General features: G+C 34.1%; 1 protein-coding gene across 1 annotated transcript in view; it reads right to left on the reverse strand.

Moving 5' to 3' along the window:
- Positions 1–17,327, reverse strand: part of LOC140445875 (CLIP domain-containing serine protease B4-like) — a 73,304-nt gene extending 55,977 nt beyond the window's left edge. Inside the window, exon 1 of the mRNA XM_072538279.1 lies at positions 17,157–17,327. The gene's annotated coding sequence lies outside the window, so the exon portion shown is untranslated. The remainder of the gene's footprint in view (positions 1–17,156) is intronic.
- Between the last annotated feature and the right edge of the window lie 665 nt (positions 17,328–17,992).

Below are 17,992 nucleotides of genomic sequence, written 5' to 3' on the forward strand. Positions count from 1 at the left end.
ATATACGAATGTTTGTTTTATCTACGTTCACTATGTGAAAATGTTCTGAGATCGTTAAAGCTTTTAGACAAGCCGTATGCTATAGCACCGTTTCTAAGAGTGAAGCCAACATAAATTGCTTTGCGCAGCGAAGCGTGACGTCAGTTTACGGCAGAAAACGTTAGACACTAGAAGTGTTTACATGCGTTTGCAACTTTTTTATAAGTGTTAAGTTCCAATTTAAAACTTTTCCAATACATTAAGTTTTTTAATTTTGGTATTATCTTGCAGTGCATTTAATTGTACGCAGCAACAAAAAAGGGGACATTGCAAAATTTAAAAAAAAATTGACAAATTGATTTGGAATCTCCACCAATAGTTACCTTTAGTAACGGTAATAAGAAAGTCTTATTACGACTTTTGTATAAAATTACATCCTCTGCCCTCTACAGACTTTTGAAAAACGAAAAAAAAAATGTTGGCATTATTAACAGAAGCCTGGTCCTGGCGATCTCGGTTTGTCTAGTCTAGTCTCATCTAATGAAGGCAATGGGGGAGAGAGAATATCCTGGTGGCGGAGTATCTGTCCGAGAGAAGGATTATGGTGGAAAAGGGCACGATCGTGGACGTGACGGCCGGGGTACCCCAGGGATCTGTCTTGGGCCCGACGCTATGGAATCTGGCATATGACGGGGTTATGCACTGTGAATACGGAAAAGGTACAACCCTTTCGCATTCGCGGATGACCTCGCTGTACTGGTAGTCGCCCGGGATGAGCCAGATCTTAAATACCGGGTTCGAAACGCAGGCGGCGTCGTAAAGAAATGAATGACGCAGCACGGACTGAAACTTGCGACAGAGAAAACTGCAGCCATCATTCTGAACAAGGAACAGGCAAAATATTGAATTAAAATGTGCGGGAGCATGTCTAACGCCTAAAAAACAAGGAAAGTATCTAGGAGTGACATTGCACCAGAATGGAAAATGGGGAGAGCACGTGCGGGAGGTAGTCCGGAAGGCTGCGAATAGTACGGCTGCGTTGGGGAGTGTGATGCCGAACATTGGAGGACCCAAATCCGAAAGGAGGAGTGTCTTACACGGTGTTGTACAGTCGATCATCCTCTACGCGGCACCAGTCTGGAGCGAGGCGGTAGAGATAACTGCCTATAGGAGTCTCATGACACGAGTAGACAGAATAGGTCTGTTGCGAGTGGCATGTGCCTACAGGACTGTGTCTGCAGCAGCCTTATGGACCATCACTAGATGTGTTCCGTTGCATGTTTTGGCGGTGGAAAGAAAAGAGCTTTATGAGAGAAGTGGTCCAAACCTTACTGTGCCGAGAAAAGACAGGAAAGGGAAAGGTCAGTTGAAAGATGGCAAGAAGAATGGAACAACACGGAAGATGTGGCACAGTGGACGAAAATGCTGATCCCGAACATAAGAGATTGGGTGGACTGTGGCCACAGGCGACTGGATAATTTTCTGACGCAGGTGCTCACAGAACACGGGTGTTTTAGGGCCTACCTCTATGGGATCGAAAAGGCTGATACAGATGAATGCCTATACTGTGGATACTCGGACACTATGACACATACGATGTTAGATTGCAGCAGATGGATAGTGGAAAGGGACAGAATGGAGAGAGAGACAGGTGTGAATTTTGTTACAGTGAGAGAAATGATTGAGAGAATGATTGAAAATAAATTAGTTTGGACTAACATACACAGCTATATCCGTGCGGTGATTAAGAAAAAGTAAGAGGAAGAAAGACTGCTAAACCAACGCAAAAGGTAAGAGTGAATGATGCTGAAAGGTGAAGCTAGAAAAGTGGGTCACACTGTATGAGTTGGAATGCGTGAGTCACACTGTGGGGAAGGAGGAAATGCCCATCTGGAAATAATGCCTAACTAGGAGCGATGAGTGTCTTTTACGTGCTACCTGGAACGAGACAGGGAACCTCCTTGATGATGAATAGAGTGTGGATGTGTATGAATGGAGAATAAATGAATAAAGGTAGTGATTCGGAAGTGATGCCGGCCTTACAGCGGCCATTCCGCTTCCGGATCGCTGGATGACAGAGGAGGGTCTGGTTTAGCAGGTAGGCGTTCGGCGTAGACTCGGCGACGAGAGGGCATTTTAAAGTACCTCGGGAACTATCGCCGAGAGTACGAAGAACGAATCCTGCACTAAAGTTAGTCAAGCGGCGTCCTGGACTGAGATGTCTTTTGAAGATTCCAGACCCCCCCTCTAAAAAGACGAAAAAAAAAGTCTCATCTGCGGGGTTGCATCGACTTTCAGTAATGTTTGTCACGTCACGCACGTAAATTAGTTTGCGTTGTAAAAATTGATAAACATTGAACAGTATTGTGGTTTTTGGCGATCGTGTTATAAAATATGAATTCTTCAAAGGTACATTATACTAGGTAAAATATTGAGTTATTTATGGACAAGGTATAATATGACAAAAAACCTAATAGACAGAAATAAACTGATAAGAGCAAGAGACCAATTAAGAAAAGGTTTTACTTTATCTTTTTAAAGGAAAGATAAAACCTTCGTTATCGAAAATATTGAAGGCAAGCCCCACAGAAGAACCGCACTCGAAGAGCATGTTTCATTAGTTCAAGAGCCAGGTTCTATATTTTTAGGTCACACAAAACCCTTTTCTGGATCAGCTCTAAGCGTTTGTCAATGTATTGTCAACTTTTTAGAGTTATAGATATAATCTAGAAAAACTAGTGGTAGTGACGGACATATGGTATATACGGGAAGAAAAAATGGTGTAATTTTTCAACTAGAGCTAAAGTTGGGATGCCCTTTACAAAGATTTGTCTTTCAGCTTCACGCTAATGAATTGCCTTTATGGCATGTTTTCCAGAAGCTTAACGGTCAAGCTCAAGATCAAAGAGTTTTTGCAGAAACTATAAGAAATCAAATAGTGCAGTGCGAGAATATGCCAGTTGTAAACTATAACATTATTGACTGTGAGTTACCAGAAGTAGATTTAATTGACTCGAGTGCCGATCAGAAATATTTGTTTCAAATTTGTGTCGTAATTTCTACAGGGAAATGTTTTGTCGATTTAATAAATCGAAGCCCTAGAAAGTTAAATCATTCTCGATGGCTCACGTTGACAAATAACATTCTACGTCTTTATGTTAGTACTGAAAATCCAACATCAGAATTCAAGGAACTGACCTTTATTGTCACGGTTTATGCTGCTTTATGATTTCAGATTAAATGCAACTCACCATGTGTAAATGCATGTAAAAAGCATGTTTTACAAACAATAAAACGTAGTCGATATCTAGAGCAACAGACAATAGATGGACAAAGCGAATACTGGAATGGAGACCAAGAGATGATGCCTACCGAAGCAGAGGTCGTCCACCAACACGTTGGACTGACGATCTAAAACGTTGTCAGAGGAATTAGATGCAAGAGGCGTAAGATCGAAATAGATGGAAAATTATGAGGGAGATCTATGTCCAGCAGTGGATAAGCGAAGATTGAATGATGATTTAGAGCAAAATTTAAAAAGTGTTATAGTCCCTGTTATTTAGAAATGCCTATTTTGTACATCCGGAAAATCTTCTGCTATGTATGCTGCATGACACTCGCCTGCATATAAGAGAGCTTGCACTTCGTCCCATTCTCATTGCAAAAACTAAGGCCAATAATGATTCATCTTATATTCGACCTTTTATTATTCCTCAAATTAATTTTAACGCAGATCACTATATTGATCTGATGATTGGCAAACCAATAAAATAACTTGCCCTTCATTGCTTCAAAATTTGAAAGTAGAGGATTTGAAAAATATTATTCCGGTTCTCCTGAAAAAATCATCGACATAGCTACATTTCCCTATCACACCCAATCTGTAGAGAGATTCGTGAAGCTCGTAACTGAAGCATCTTCATCGGTTGTTGGGTCACAAAAAAGAGACAGTTTCAACAAGGCAAAAACTGATTTCCATTTTCAGGTTACAAGCGTAGCATAAAAATCTCCAGAAGATGCCAACCCCTAGTGTTGGCGAAACTAGAACTAATCTCAGAAGACAACGTCCTAACAGCCCTAACAAACAGTTTAACAAGTTAGACGATGGCCGTGAAAGCCTAACGCAGTTTATTTTGCTACTTGGTTGCAAATTTAAACGAATAGTAGGAACACTTGACGGAAATTAAAATAAAGATCAGTTTTCGTCAAAATGAAAAAAAATCTTTTAGGGCCACGATATAAAATTCAAAATAAAAGTTCATTTATTGAAATCATACGTATTCTCGGTTCTTCTATATGAATTGGAGTCATGGACCTTAACTGGAGCATCACAGAAGAGATTCAGACATGAATGTATATTTTAAGCAACTACAATAATATACAAAACATACATTTACGTACTTCTCTAACAGCAGTCAAGGGTAGAATGGAGCCGTTATTACGTTCCTGTTCAAAATAATGAATCAAAGAAGTTACCATCTCTTTACAACGACTATTTAAATTCTTCATCATCAATCAGCCAATCCCGTCCACTGCTGGACATAGGCCTCCCTCAGTTCTTTCCAGTGTTCTCTACACTGGGCCGCTTGTAGCCAGTTTCCCGCTACTCTTTTTATGTCGTCGGTCCATCTAGTCGGTGGTCGTCCTCGGCTTCTTTTATAATTTCTGGGCCTCCATTCCATAATTCGTCTTGTCCATCGTCCATCTTGTGTTCTGGCTAAGTGTCCTGCCCAGTTCCACTTAAGTCTCGTGGTTCTTTCGATGACGTCTTGAACTCCTGATCTTTGCCTGATTTGTCGGTTTGTTATGTGGTCTCGGAGGCTCACATTCAGCATTGCACGTTCCATGGCTCGTTGTGTAACTCTTAGTTTATTCGCAGATTTCTGCGTGAGTGTTAAAGTCTCTGCTCCATAAGTTTGTACAGGCAAAACACATTGGTTATAAACTTTTCGCTTGAGACACATGGGAATTGAACTTTTTAGAATATGGCTTAGTTTGCCAAATGCTGCCCATGTCAGGCCTATTCGCCTCTGTATTTCATTTGTTTGATTGTCTCTGTTTATTTTGATCTCGTGTCCCAGATATTTGTAAGTGTCTGTTTGTTGTATGGTATTATTGTCGATAGTTATATTTCCACTCATTACGAGATTTGTCATAAGTTTAGTTTTCTCAAAGTTTATCTTTAATCCTGCTCTTTCAGACAGACTTTTAAGCGAATGTAGCATAGAAACCGTATCCTGTAAGTTATCTGCGATTAATACGACATCATCTGCAAACCTCAGATGATTTAATCTTTCTCCATCTATAGTGATGCCCATATCTTGCCATTGGGTGTTCTTAAATATTGACTCTAGAGCTGCCGTGAACAATTTTGGTGAAATATTGTCTCCTTGTCTTACTCCTCGACCTAAGCTGAATTTTTCTGTGTCTTCGTGTAGTCGTATACTTGATGTAGCGTTCTCGTAGATGTTTTTGATTAGTGACGTGTACCTGTAATCTATTCGGCTTTGATTTAGGGCTTCCAGTACGGTTTCAAACTCTACAGTATCAAAAGCCTTCTCGTAATCGACAAATGCAAGAACTAGTGGTATGTTGTACTCGATGCATTTTTCAATTAAGATCTTTATGGTGTGCAAATGGTCATTTGTGCCATATCCTCTCCTAAGCCTGCCTGTTCTTTGGGCTGATAGAAATCTAGTTTAGGTGTTAGTCTCTTTGTTAAGATTTTCATAAAGAGTTTATACATATGTGTCAAGAGGCTGATGGGTTTATAATTTTCTAATTTAGTAATATCACCTTTTTTGTGTAACAAGACTATCACTGCATTGTTCCAGTCTTTAGGAATCGTACCCGCATGTAAGCATTTATTAAACAGTTCGCTTACTGATTTTAATAGAATTTCTCCTCCTGCTTTTATTGCCTCAATAACGAGTCCATCGTCACCAGGCGATCGATGGTTCTTCATTTCCTTTAAAGCTGATCTTACTTCTGACACATTTAAATTCTTACGTGACATTTTTGAAATAAAACATACTAACTTTATTCTAAAAAGAACAGATTTTATTAAATAGGTAAAAATATAAAACAAGAGGTATTCACTTTAAAATTCAAAATAATAAAGTAGAAAAAGTGTCAACGCCGCAACTGTCAAATAAGTGTGCCAAAATATCACCTTCGTTCGATTACAGTTACAGTGTCTTTCGAACAAATGTTCTTCATAAAAACGCTTTATAGTGCATTTATACAAATTAAATGAAACACATTATTGTGTATTTTTTTAAGTTAACATTAATAGAAATCTTTAAATATTATTTCTACGCGTATATAATAAAATATGTCTAGTGGCTGTAATGCCAGTATACTCGGCAAAGTGATTCTAAAAAAGAACACACTACCCCCTAAATATTTCGTGTTGGTATCATGTGACCTCTCGGGCTATGACGCGAATGACGTGCACCGGTAAGTAAATTAGATGAAGTATATATGCTCTCACTACAAGATCATTAAAAGTTTTCATTTTATCTGTTAAGAAAAAGTAATTTTTTATGTCCTGGTATCCAGGCTTTCCGTGTCTATCACCTGTATGTAAATGTTTTACAAAAAAGGTGTTTATCTAATGGAGACCGTTCTGTAATAGAAGGTTACCGTAAAGGTTTACTGTATTCCGTGTCCTTCTGGAATTCTGAACTTTCCAATCCGACTTTAAAATGCGTCTAAATTTATTTTAACTGTAGAGTTAGAATCTCTGATATGTGTAACGTGTGGAATTTTCTTGCTGGGCTGAATCTTTTGTCGTATACGATTCTCATCTTCAATCTCATAATTTAATAAATAATAATGTCGTTGACCAAATTGATTTACACTCTATTATTTCTTAATGTCGTCGTCAAATTTAATATTCATAATATATTAGAATAATGTTAATATTAATTTAAGATATTCAAAATTTAAAATATATATGTCATATACACAAAGAAGATATGAATATTCTATGAGATTTTTTTAATACGACTATATATTTTTTATAAAAATTAGAAATGTCAAAACAAATCTAATTAAATTCCCCGCTAAAAAAAAAGTCATATAATTGTCAAAGTTCAAATGTAGTATTTGATATATCCTGTTAAATTCTTAAATTTACCGAGTAAAAACAATTGTAAAATTCTTAAGCAATACTAATAGTCTACAAGCCCATGGGACATTTTTAAGGGGTCATTTGACCCAAATATGAATCACATATAAATCAATACTACAATATGTAATAACAACTTTAGAACAACTTATGTTATGGGTGTGACCAACTAGCCCCAAGAATCCGGGACATGGCCCGAATTACGAAGTCGTGTCCCGGCATCCCGAACAAGGCTTCCGGGCTATCCGAATTTTTGGTAAAATTCTATTTTTAAATTGTAAATACGTTATTCTTCTAGAATAACGTATCGTAAAGAATTCACATCAAATTGAATTGTTGGGACGAAAAAAAGTCAAAAATTTCTAGCGTGTAATACTAATACCACATCCAAAACGCATGCATTTTATCGTGGTTTTATGTTAGGAAAACTCAAATTGCACTTTTTCTCGTTTCTGTATTTTAATAATTATCCTCGTCCGAAAAGATTATTCAAACACGATAAAAAATTACGCATTCAACGATGTAATGATTGCCGATAAATATTTTTTTTTTCGGTATTGCCAACCATTCTAAGTAGGTACCAAACTTCTAGATCTCATTCGCGATATATTCTTGAAGACTAAATGATTAGTTTCCAAACCGTTACGTGCTTTGAACCAAGATCAAATCTGCTGCTTTGCAATATGATTTTATGTAAACATTTATTTCATGTCACTAATCAGTTTGAAGCCTCAAATAGATTAGTCATCATCTACGAAGGTCCAAAGCACTGTTTAGTTGACATTTTTCAATCCATTCTATTGTTAATATGGAACCACAACAAGAAAGTAAAAAGAAAAACGCTATTGCACATTTAATAAAACATTCCAAAAAGAATTCCCATTTTTGAAAAAAAAAAGTAACAGTGACTTAAATGTGATACTTGTGGATCCGAATTTTCGATCACCCACAGTGGTAGAGCCATTGTAATAAGTCACATCAAAAGTGAAAAAACCAAAGAGATATTAGCTCTGCGGCAAGCAGCAAAAAATTGACTGAATTTTTTAAGGCAACAGCAACATCGAGCAATATTGATTTAGAGACATCAGCTCGGGAAGGTGTTTGGGCGTATCATATGATTAAGGAAAATGAAAACTTTCGCTTAGCTGATTGCTCATCGAAAATATTTCGGAATTGCTTTGGATTGACCAAATTTCAGTCAGCACGTACTAAATGTGAGGCAATTGTTAAAAATGTCTTTGGTCCTTACATCGAAAATCAATTGATTGATGCAATGAACAACGCAATATACGTCAGTATAATTACCGATGCATCTAACCATGGAAACATAAAGATGTTCCCGGTTGTGGTGAGATATTTCGTTCCATTAGAAGACATGAAGACAAAAATATTGAATTTTACGGCTGAAGATGGGAAACGTCTGATATTTTTGTGCAGCTCTTAAGGAAAGTTAGTTTCATTCTGCGGCGATAATACGAATACTAATTTTGGTGGTAAAAACCGAGGTGGGCAAAACAATGTTTACTACAAACTAAAATCACAGGTGAATCCAAATTTGATGGGAATCGGTTGTGCCGCTCACATTAATCACAACACTTTGCAATGTGGCTGCAATGTTACCATTTGGCGTGAAATTAATTATGGTGAAAATTTATTCACATTTTTATCGTTTCACTGTACGTGTCACACATTTGAAAGAGTTTTGTGAAACTTGGTTATGGCAAAACTCGCTTTTTAGAAATGTTCACATGCATGCAATCAATCTTACGAGTTTATGAATTATTCAAACAGTCTAAAATTACTGAAGAACTTTTTTAAGGACCCATGTTCGAAAGTTTGGTTATTGTTCATTCTTGATCAGGTAAAAGCAGCTTTAAATCTAGGCAATGCAAGTTCCATGCTATGCAAGTCTGCATTGCATAGCATATCTCTTGCCTAGCCTGTTTACATCAGTGCTATTTTTGGCAATTTTTGATACCACTTTCACTGTTGCCAACAAAAAAATATACCAAAACATTAACTTAAGATATTTCACCTGGAAATTTCAGTCCATCATTAAATATATTAAAATATAAATCACAAATTATTAAATTCAATAAACAATATTATAAACTTACACAATAATATGTGATAATGTTCAGTTTTATTCTAAACTATAAATTTTATTATAGTGGCAACATGAATTTTAATAGCAACATGCAGCAAAATAATTAAAAAATTGAACACGTTTTAATTTTTCCTATAGCTCAGGAATTGCATGAAAATAGCGCGTGGGCATTCGTTGTTGGACAATCTGTCTTGTTTGACTCTTGCGTAGAATGAAAATTGCATAATGTAAAACCCTTAGACCATAAAAACTGTTAGACACGCCGTAATGCTATTCTCTCGTCTCGAAGAGTGAAGCCAACATAAAACGATTCACACAGCTGTGGGTGACGTCAGTGTGCGGCAGAAACGGTAGAGATTAGAAGTGTTTATACGCGTTGTAACATTTTTAAAGTGTTCCAATTTAAAAATTTTCCGATACATTAATATTTTAATTATGGTGGGGTCTTGCAGTGCATTTAATTGTACGCAGCGACAAAAAAAAGGGACAGATATATCATTTCATGGGTAAGTAAATTCACAAATTAAACTTGAAAAACATACCAGAAATTTAGCATCTATTATTTTACTTTTTCCTCCCAAATTGTTTAAAATAGATACATATGAGAGAGAGTCTTATATATAATTTTCATTTTATAATTAGATTGAAAACTAAAGGATTCAGTAAATAAATTGTTTTAGATTTCCTAAAGATTCATCATTGCAAAAACAATGGATTATAGCGATGCGCCGTGAAAATTTTAAACCAACAAAGAGTTCTAAAATTTGTTCCAAACATTTCACAGCGGATTCGTATATTACTAGCGGTTGGAGTTCAAAAAAACAACTAAAAAAAGATGCTGTACCCAGCATTTTCGATTTTCCAAACCATTTAATTAAGCAAGTTACAACTAGAAAATTTCCAAAAAAAAGAGAAACTGTCTCAGTCAAACCAACAGGATCTAAAAGGGAAAATATAAATGTAATGAGTGAATCTACCACCATAAAGACTCAAGTAGAAATTTCAGACGAAACTACCTTAGAACCTCCCTTGAAAAAGCGAAGACATTACCTTGGTGACTTTGAACAAGAATCATCTAACAGAGACCAGGGATATAAAGTAGTAGTAAACAAATTAATTCAAAGGAAAAACAAACAAATCAAAATGTTGCAACAACGAAATAGAAGGCTTATTAAAAAAGTAAATACCTTAAAATCTTTATTAGAACATCTTAAAGAAAAACAGATGATCGATGAAGATTCCTCTCTGAAACTTTCGGTAAGGAAAATTATTAATACTTATTATTAGTGATCTATTTAGCTTTGGCATGTATAACAGTTTATTATTTTATATTGTTTGTAGTTAGTCGATCAAGTTTTGATTATTGCTTTTTATTTTATTAGGATACGATGCATGCTTCTGCAAAAACTATCTTTAAGCAGCTACTTAAATCTAAGAGCACTAAAACATATCCAACGGAGTTAAAAAGCTTTGCGCTCACTCTTAATTTCTATTCACCAAAAGCTTACTTGTATGTCAGAAAAACTTTTCCTAACATGTTGCCTCATCCACGAACTCTTCAAAAGTGGTATCAAGTAGTAGCTTGTGAGCCTGGATTTCAAAAAGAAGCAGTGAATGTATTAAAACAAAAAGTAGTTGAACTTAGAAATAAAGGAAAATCATGTATCTGTGCTTTGATGGTCGATGAAATGTCTATACACCAGAAAATAGAATGGGATGGTGAAAAGTTTTTAGGGTAAGTGTAGCTTAATATTTATTAGCAATTATAAAAAGTATCAACATTATATTTTCTATTTAAATAATTGAAAACATTAATTTTAGGTATGTTGATATAGGAAGTAAACCTCAAAGCGACTCTTCCGACATTAAAGCAAAAGAAGCAATTGTATTCTTAATTAATAGCTTAAATGATTCATGGAAGCTGCCGATAGGCTACTTTTTAATCGCTGGGTTATCAGGTGTTCAAAAAAGTAATCTAATAAAAATGTGCTTAAAAATAATGCACGAAGCTGATGTTACAATTACCAGTTTAACGTTTGATGGTGCAGCATCAAATATTAGCATGGTTAAACAACTTGGAGTTGATTTATCGATTAATTCCAATAAAGTATATTTTCTACATCCAGCAACAAATCAACCAATATATGTAATATTTGACCCTCCACATATGTTGAAACTTATTCGCAATACTTTAGGTTATTACAAAATTTTTTTTGACGGGAATAATAAAGCGATTAAATGGGAATATTTACAAAAATTAGTAGACATTCAAGAAAAGGAAGGCCTTCATCTTGCAACTAGGATAACGCGAAGGCATTTAAATTGGTATAAGGAAAAAATGAAAGTGAAATTAGCTGCCCAAACATTCAGCCAAAAAGTTGCTAAGGCAATACATTATTTGAGAAATAAAAGCTCAAAAGAATTTGTACATAGCGAAGCTACCCAAAATTTTATTGAACATATCAATGATATTTTTGATATTTTAAATAGCCGAAATTTATTGGCAAAACACCTAAAATCTAGTTTACAGCAACATAATAAACAAGCGATTTTTCAAAAAACTGAAGAATCTATAAAGTATCTTAGTTCACTTAAGGACTCCAAAAATGGCGAACCCCTATATCTAAGCCAAAGAAAGACGGGTTTTATTGGTATGATCATTAGTTTAAAGTCACTAATGGGAATTTGGAAAAATTACGTGGAGGATATGGATGGAGGTCTGAAGTATCTTTCGGCCTATAAACTTTCTCAAGATCACTTAGAAGTTTTCTTTAGTTCTATTAGGAGTCATGGAGGTTACAACAACAATCCAACGGCAAAACAATTTAAAGCTGCATATAAAAGACTCTTAATGCACACAAGTGTTACAGGATCTACCCAGGCTAATTGTATAGAACAGGCACCTTCCATAATATTAGCAATGAGCACAACAAATACGGTGAAAATGAAAACTGTTGATCATCAACTCATTGACAACTTTATAAGTGATGAAAATAATAGGGAAACAATAACTAGTAACCAGGATCAGGATTACACTGTAAATAATTTAAGTTTTTCAAGAACATTGTCATCTTATGTTTGTGATGTTGTTGACTATATCGCTGGGTTTGTCGTTAAGAAAGTTAAGAAAACATTAGATTGTGACATATGTTTGTGTGCAATTGAATGTGATAATTTACAATCTCCATTCATAAAAGACAAAAATTATAGCATATCAAAAAAATTTTTAATTCAACCTTCTAAAGACGTCATTCATATTTGCAAAATTGCTGAAAGCGAAATTAAATTTATGTACAATTCAAAAAAATTAAACGATTGCAAAATAATGACAAAATTGATCTTAAACGTCATGAGTAACGTGCATGGTTCTGTGTTTAACGCATACAAAGAACATATGTTTGATCATGATTTTGAAACAAACCATTTGTTTAATCTAATAAAGATCATTTGTTTCCATTATTGCAACATTAGATTGTACCACGAAGGTGAAAAACTAAATAACGTAATACGAGTTAGAAGTAAGTTAACAAAAGCTATTTTGTTTTGTGGTCAATAAATTTATAGATTTCCTACATATTTTTTTTACCTAACCTGAAACTTCCACCCAAAAGAAAATTACTCTCCTTTAAATTTATTTTTGAATATCAAACAAGAAGAGATATACCAACGATATATAATAATATAATACATTCAAATAAAACATTTATTTTTACAATTTAAGGCAAAAATATTTATTAATTACTTTACTAAATAATTTATCTTTCATATTTTTTACAAAATATTGAAGTTATATTAAAATTAATCTAAAATTGGGTAATTTTACTAGTGCTTTGCTAAGAATCCAAGCGGGCTCTTGCCACATTGTGACGTCACTTTCGCGGAAGGTGTTTGCTTCATCGGTTCGGTACAAGGCGTGTCTATCAGTTTTTATGGTCTAAGGTAAAACCATTTCATGAAACGTGTTCAAAAATTACTTTTAATCACTTCATGACGTGAATATTTGAATCTAACCTGAATTGCAATAGTTTTTTTTCTATAGGCTAAGATTTTCAATCGGGAAGTCTTAAGAATTGAAGGTGAAGAAGTAGCTGCGATTGAAATAACATAGGCTTTGGACGATTTCCTGCAGTCGTTGTAAGGATTCACAGTTCCTGTCGTCAGCTGTATGGAACGAAATAAACAAAGCAGACGCGGACCTCGGTATTGATAAACAAACAGTGTTGCAAACAGTCCTTTCATTTTATCAAACTTGCATCGATTATTTCGAGCAGTGGAAATCACCGTTTGAAGATGTACTCATATTTGGATGGGCTAGACTCGCTACCGAGCCAAATTGGAATGAAGTCGAGGCGACGAATAAATTCATGGCAGAGAATAATTGGATTAGCGTAGAAGAAAACAATGTTGAATAATTTGACGTAGTCAAATTATTCAACAAATGAATTTTGAGTTCGGATATGTAAAGAAATTTGTGACCAGTGATAAAATTACAGCTTGGAACGAAAATCATACAAAACCACATCAACGCTGGGTCGAATGCTTCCAACACTTCGAAAAGAATCACGTTCCGTACAAACCAGCTACTTCTGCGAACGTCGAGCGCGTTTTTTCATTGATTACAAAAATGTGGACAGCCCAAAAATCGCAACTTGGCATTGAAACCTTAAAAAACATTTTGTTCGTAAAATTTAATTTGAAATATGAATGTGTTGATTTTTATAAGTTTTTAAAAAAGTCGCCGTCATTGTTAAAGCAAATTTCGTCGCAAGACAAATCGTTGAGGTCAATTTAAAATATGAATGGATTGATTTTTAAATGTTTTGAAGCTGTTTTCTTGTGACATGTTAAACAATTATATTTTTTAAGGGATTATGCCACAATTGTTAACCTAAAGTTACATTAACATGAAAATTGATTTTCTAATTTTTCCTTTTTTGATAATGATTTCCGGATTGGAAGTCGAAACGTCAAAAACTAACAAAAATATAATTATTATAACCAATTATGGTTTACAGTTGTCGGGTTTTTGGCATTTAACAAAAGCAGCAGCTACCAAACGGAGAGTCACGCAGAGAAGAATGGAGCGGTCCATGTTAGGAATAACTCTGCGAGACAGAATAACCAACGAAGACATCAGGAGAAGAACCGCAGTGACTGACATCATCGAGAAGATAGCCAGACTAAAATGGAGATGGGCAGGACACATAGCCAGAATGACAGATGGGCGATGGACAAAGAGGTTATGGGAATGGAGGCCCAGGGAAGGCAGGAGAAGCGTCGGTCGACCACCTACAAGATGGACTGACGATTTAAGAAGACTCAATAAAAACTGGATGAGAGCGGCGCAAGGTAGACGGGGTTGGAAACATGAGGAGGAGGCCTATGTTCAGCAGTGGACTCTTGAGGCTAGATAATGTGATAACCAATTATGGCTTAATCCCATCAAAAATATCATTGTCAACATAAAAATGTTAAATAATCAATAAAATGATGGTATTACAGTCCTTGTTTTAAAAAATTAAAAATATTCCTGGATTTCAGGTATTTATTTTAAGCTTGTCACAAATTCGTTTGAATTGGAGTTGGTCACACTAGTTATACTGTTAATTTTTATCGGTACAGGTGAGTAGTCAGGTAAGGTAAACTTACCACTCAAGGGCGGGTGGGTAGGCAATATTTTGGTCAAACATTTTTGTACGGCATTTATAAACTTAAGGTAGGTAATACAAAAATATTGACCTGCGACCTTATGCCATACAAAAATATTGGTTCCAGGAGCAGGGAAAATTTTTTATTTTCGGAAAATTTTGACCCAATTTTTAGCGATTGGATACAGTACGGCAATTATACACATAGTTTCGAATCGTTATTTTTTATTAATTTTTTTGTAATACCCTACATATCGGCTGGTACAGAGGTGAGAGATCTAGGGCGCACCTCTCGATTTTTAAGTATTACAGAGAAGTCATTTGAGCCAATATAAAACTCACTAATTTCAATTTAGTTGCATAATACACATTACTATTTAAATGGGAATAAGCCACAATTAAAGGTTAAAGTACGTTTATTGACGTTTCAATTTCCACTTCGGAAGTAGTCAATTAATTTAATAATCTTGAAAAGTAAAAAATAGATTAATTAACCCTTTTTAAGAGAGATACTGGTACTATTGATTCAATAATAGTTGTATCGAATTCCAAAATGAAACATATGCACATAGTACCTAGTTTGTCAGATTCTTTTAATAATTATAAAATACATTTAATTATATATAAAAAAGACTCAGGAGTAAAATTGAAGAGTAAGTATATAAAATATTCAGAATGTAGTAGGAAATTTTCAAAATTTTCAATAAATCTATATAATATATAAAATATTGATTTTAAATTCTGACAATCTTGTGGTACTTTTTGGATATCTATGTTTTTCTATGTACCTACCAGGTATGAAAAAATAATTCTGTATTCTTGATAAGAAGTTTAAATGGAAATAATAGAAATAGATTCTTACAAGGAGATTCTGATTATCAAGTAAAGCCATTTTTAAGAAGTCCACTAAACATTCCAATTTCTATAATGAATTTTATATTAGAACCAGATATGCAACATAACTTTTTATGTATGGAAGAGAATGTTTAGGTACTATTTCATCCAGTGAAAGTGAGTGTAAGGTTGAACAGATTCAACGTTTCAATCCAGAGATCAAAATTAAGACAATTTTGAAGATGAATTGCTAAATGAAGACATTACTGAACTTTTTAAAGTGGAAGATGTTTAAAAGGAAAAAGACAGTTAAGATTTGATTTCGCGTATAGTGCGTCTGTATATCCGCTTATACTTATTTCACCCTAAAAGGGATCATCAGAACGGTTATTCACAGACGCTCTGAACGTGAAAATAAATCTTTCCTGTCTTGAGAAGCAACTCTTAAAGATGTTTGTTGAAAATTGTTGAAGAAGCTAACCTTATATAATATTATAGTGTTACGGAAAAACCTGAGAAGAATAATTATACATGTATTAAAAAAATAATAATAATCAATTCTACTTTACATAATTAAGTTTATTCCTGCCACCACAAATTGTATAATCAAAAGAGACAATAAAACATTATTGTGATTTCTTTAACAACTAATTAAATATTTAAGTGTTCCGAAATAAATTTTACGTTTATCTTACTGATAAGTTACCGCAAACCGACATGAAAAGACAGAAAAAATTAAGTCGACTGATTGTAGATGCAATTATTAAAACCACATAAAGAACCAGTAGGAATTCCTCAGAAGAAGAAAACTCATTTAATACTGTTTATATTGAGTTTTTTAAGGGGGATGATACTGTTTATAAAGTTTTTTAGAAACCTACAGGTATCACCAAAACATAAAGCGTCAGCTGAAGAATCATCCGGAGAGGAAAATTAGCTATAACTTATATATGCTTATAGCTTATACATAAATAATTTCCGAAAAGTTTGAGTTTGATTTTAATTATTTTGTTCACTTTTGATCGCTAAAAAAAATGTTAATTTTCGTTTTATTCTATTTCTTTTCTCTTTTTCATAAAATTACTTATCTCATAAATATAAGCGTTTCTTTTCTTCCCGAAAATTTAATATAATCGAAAATTTTCCGTGTTTCGAACCTTCAAGTAAGATTGTTCATCAGATATTTTTAAAATTGTTTCTAATATGTTGTTTAACAGTAAGATATATACTGTTATTGCTATATATTTTCAGCAACATTTCTATGCAACAATGAGATAAGTGATTTTTTTTCAAAATTTTGGTACAATTTTTCACCAAAGTACTGTTATTAGCAAAATATATTTTTCGCGTTTTCTCAGGTCATCGACAACTACAACATTTTTAAAACTTCAATTGATCTCAAAAATTTAGAAAAAAAAAAGAATCAGTTTTAATTAAACAATAAACATATTCTTACCTGTTTTCTGTATATTATTTTTCTTTAATAAACTTCACACTTACAAATATTTAAATCTTAATGTTTAAATATTTACTTAATAGAAATTTGATCTGGCTAGATCCCACTAACCTAATCTCATTAAATGCTCAACAATGCTCAACACAGTAGGTGGCTGATGTTGAAACTGTGAAAGAACTGTCGGACTAAGCTTTAAATTGTTAGAATAAGTACTTATAGCACAGGAAAAGTAGTAAATAACTTGAAACATATTACAATGTTTTAGTTTCGGTATAGGTTTGCCATCGATTGTGTTTTTCATGTGTAATTCACAGGGAATTTTCCTTAAACATTGGCCGAGTAACTCAATAAGTTATAATAAATATTATCTCTCTTTTTGGTAATATAAAAAACAAATATTATTATTAAAACTGATGTTTCGATCAAGATTAGAGCCTCGACTTCGCCATTTTTTTCGCCATTTAGTCCTATCCATTATTAATGACCATTCGTTCATTTTTGAACAAATGTGTAAAGAAATTTTATCTGATTTTGAAATAATCTATGTTTCTGATAACTATGAACAAATATTACACTAGGTGCTTGGCGAACTGATGTTTCGATCAAGATTAGAGCCTCGACTTCGCCATTTTTTTCGCCATTTAGTCCTATTCATTATTAATGACCATTCGTTCATTTTTGAACAAATGTGTAAAGAAATTTTATCTGATTTTGAAATAATCTATGTTTCTGATAACTATGAACAAATATTACACTAGGTGACTTGGCGAACTGATGTTTCGATCAAGATTAGAGCCTCGACTTCGCAATTTTTTTCGTCATTTAGTCCTATCCAT

The sequence above is a fragment of the Diabrotica undecimpunctata genome, chromosome 7 (assembly GCF_040954645.1).
Source record: "Diabrotica undecimpunctata isolate CICGRU chromosome 7, icDiaUnde3, whole genome shotgun sequence".
Lineage (NCBI taxonomy): Eukaryota > Metazoa > Arthropoda > Insecta > Coleoptera > Chrysomelidae > Diabrotica > Diabrotica undecimpunctata.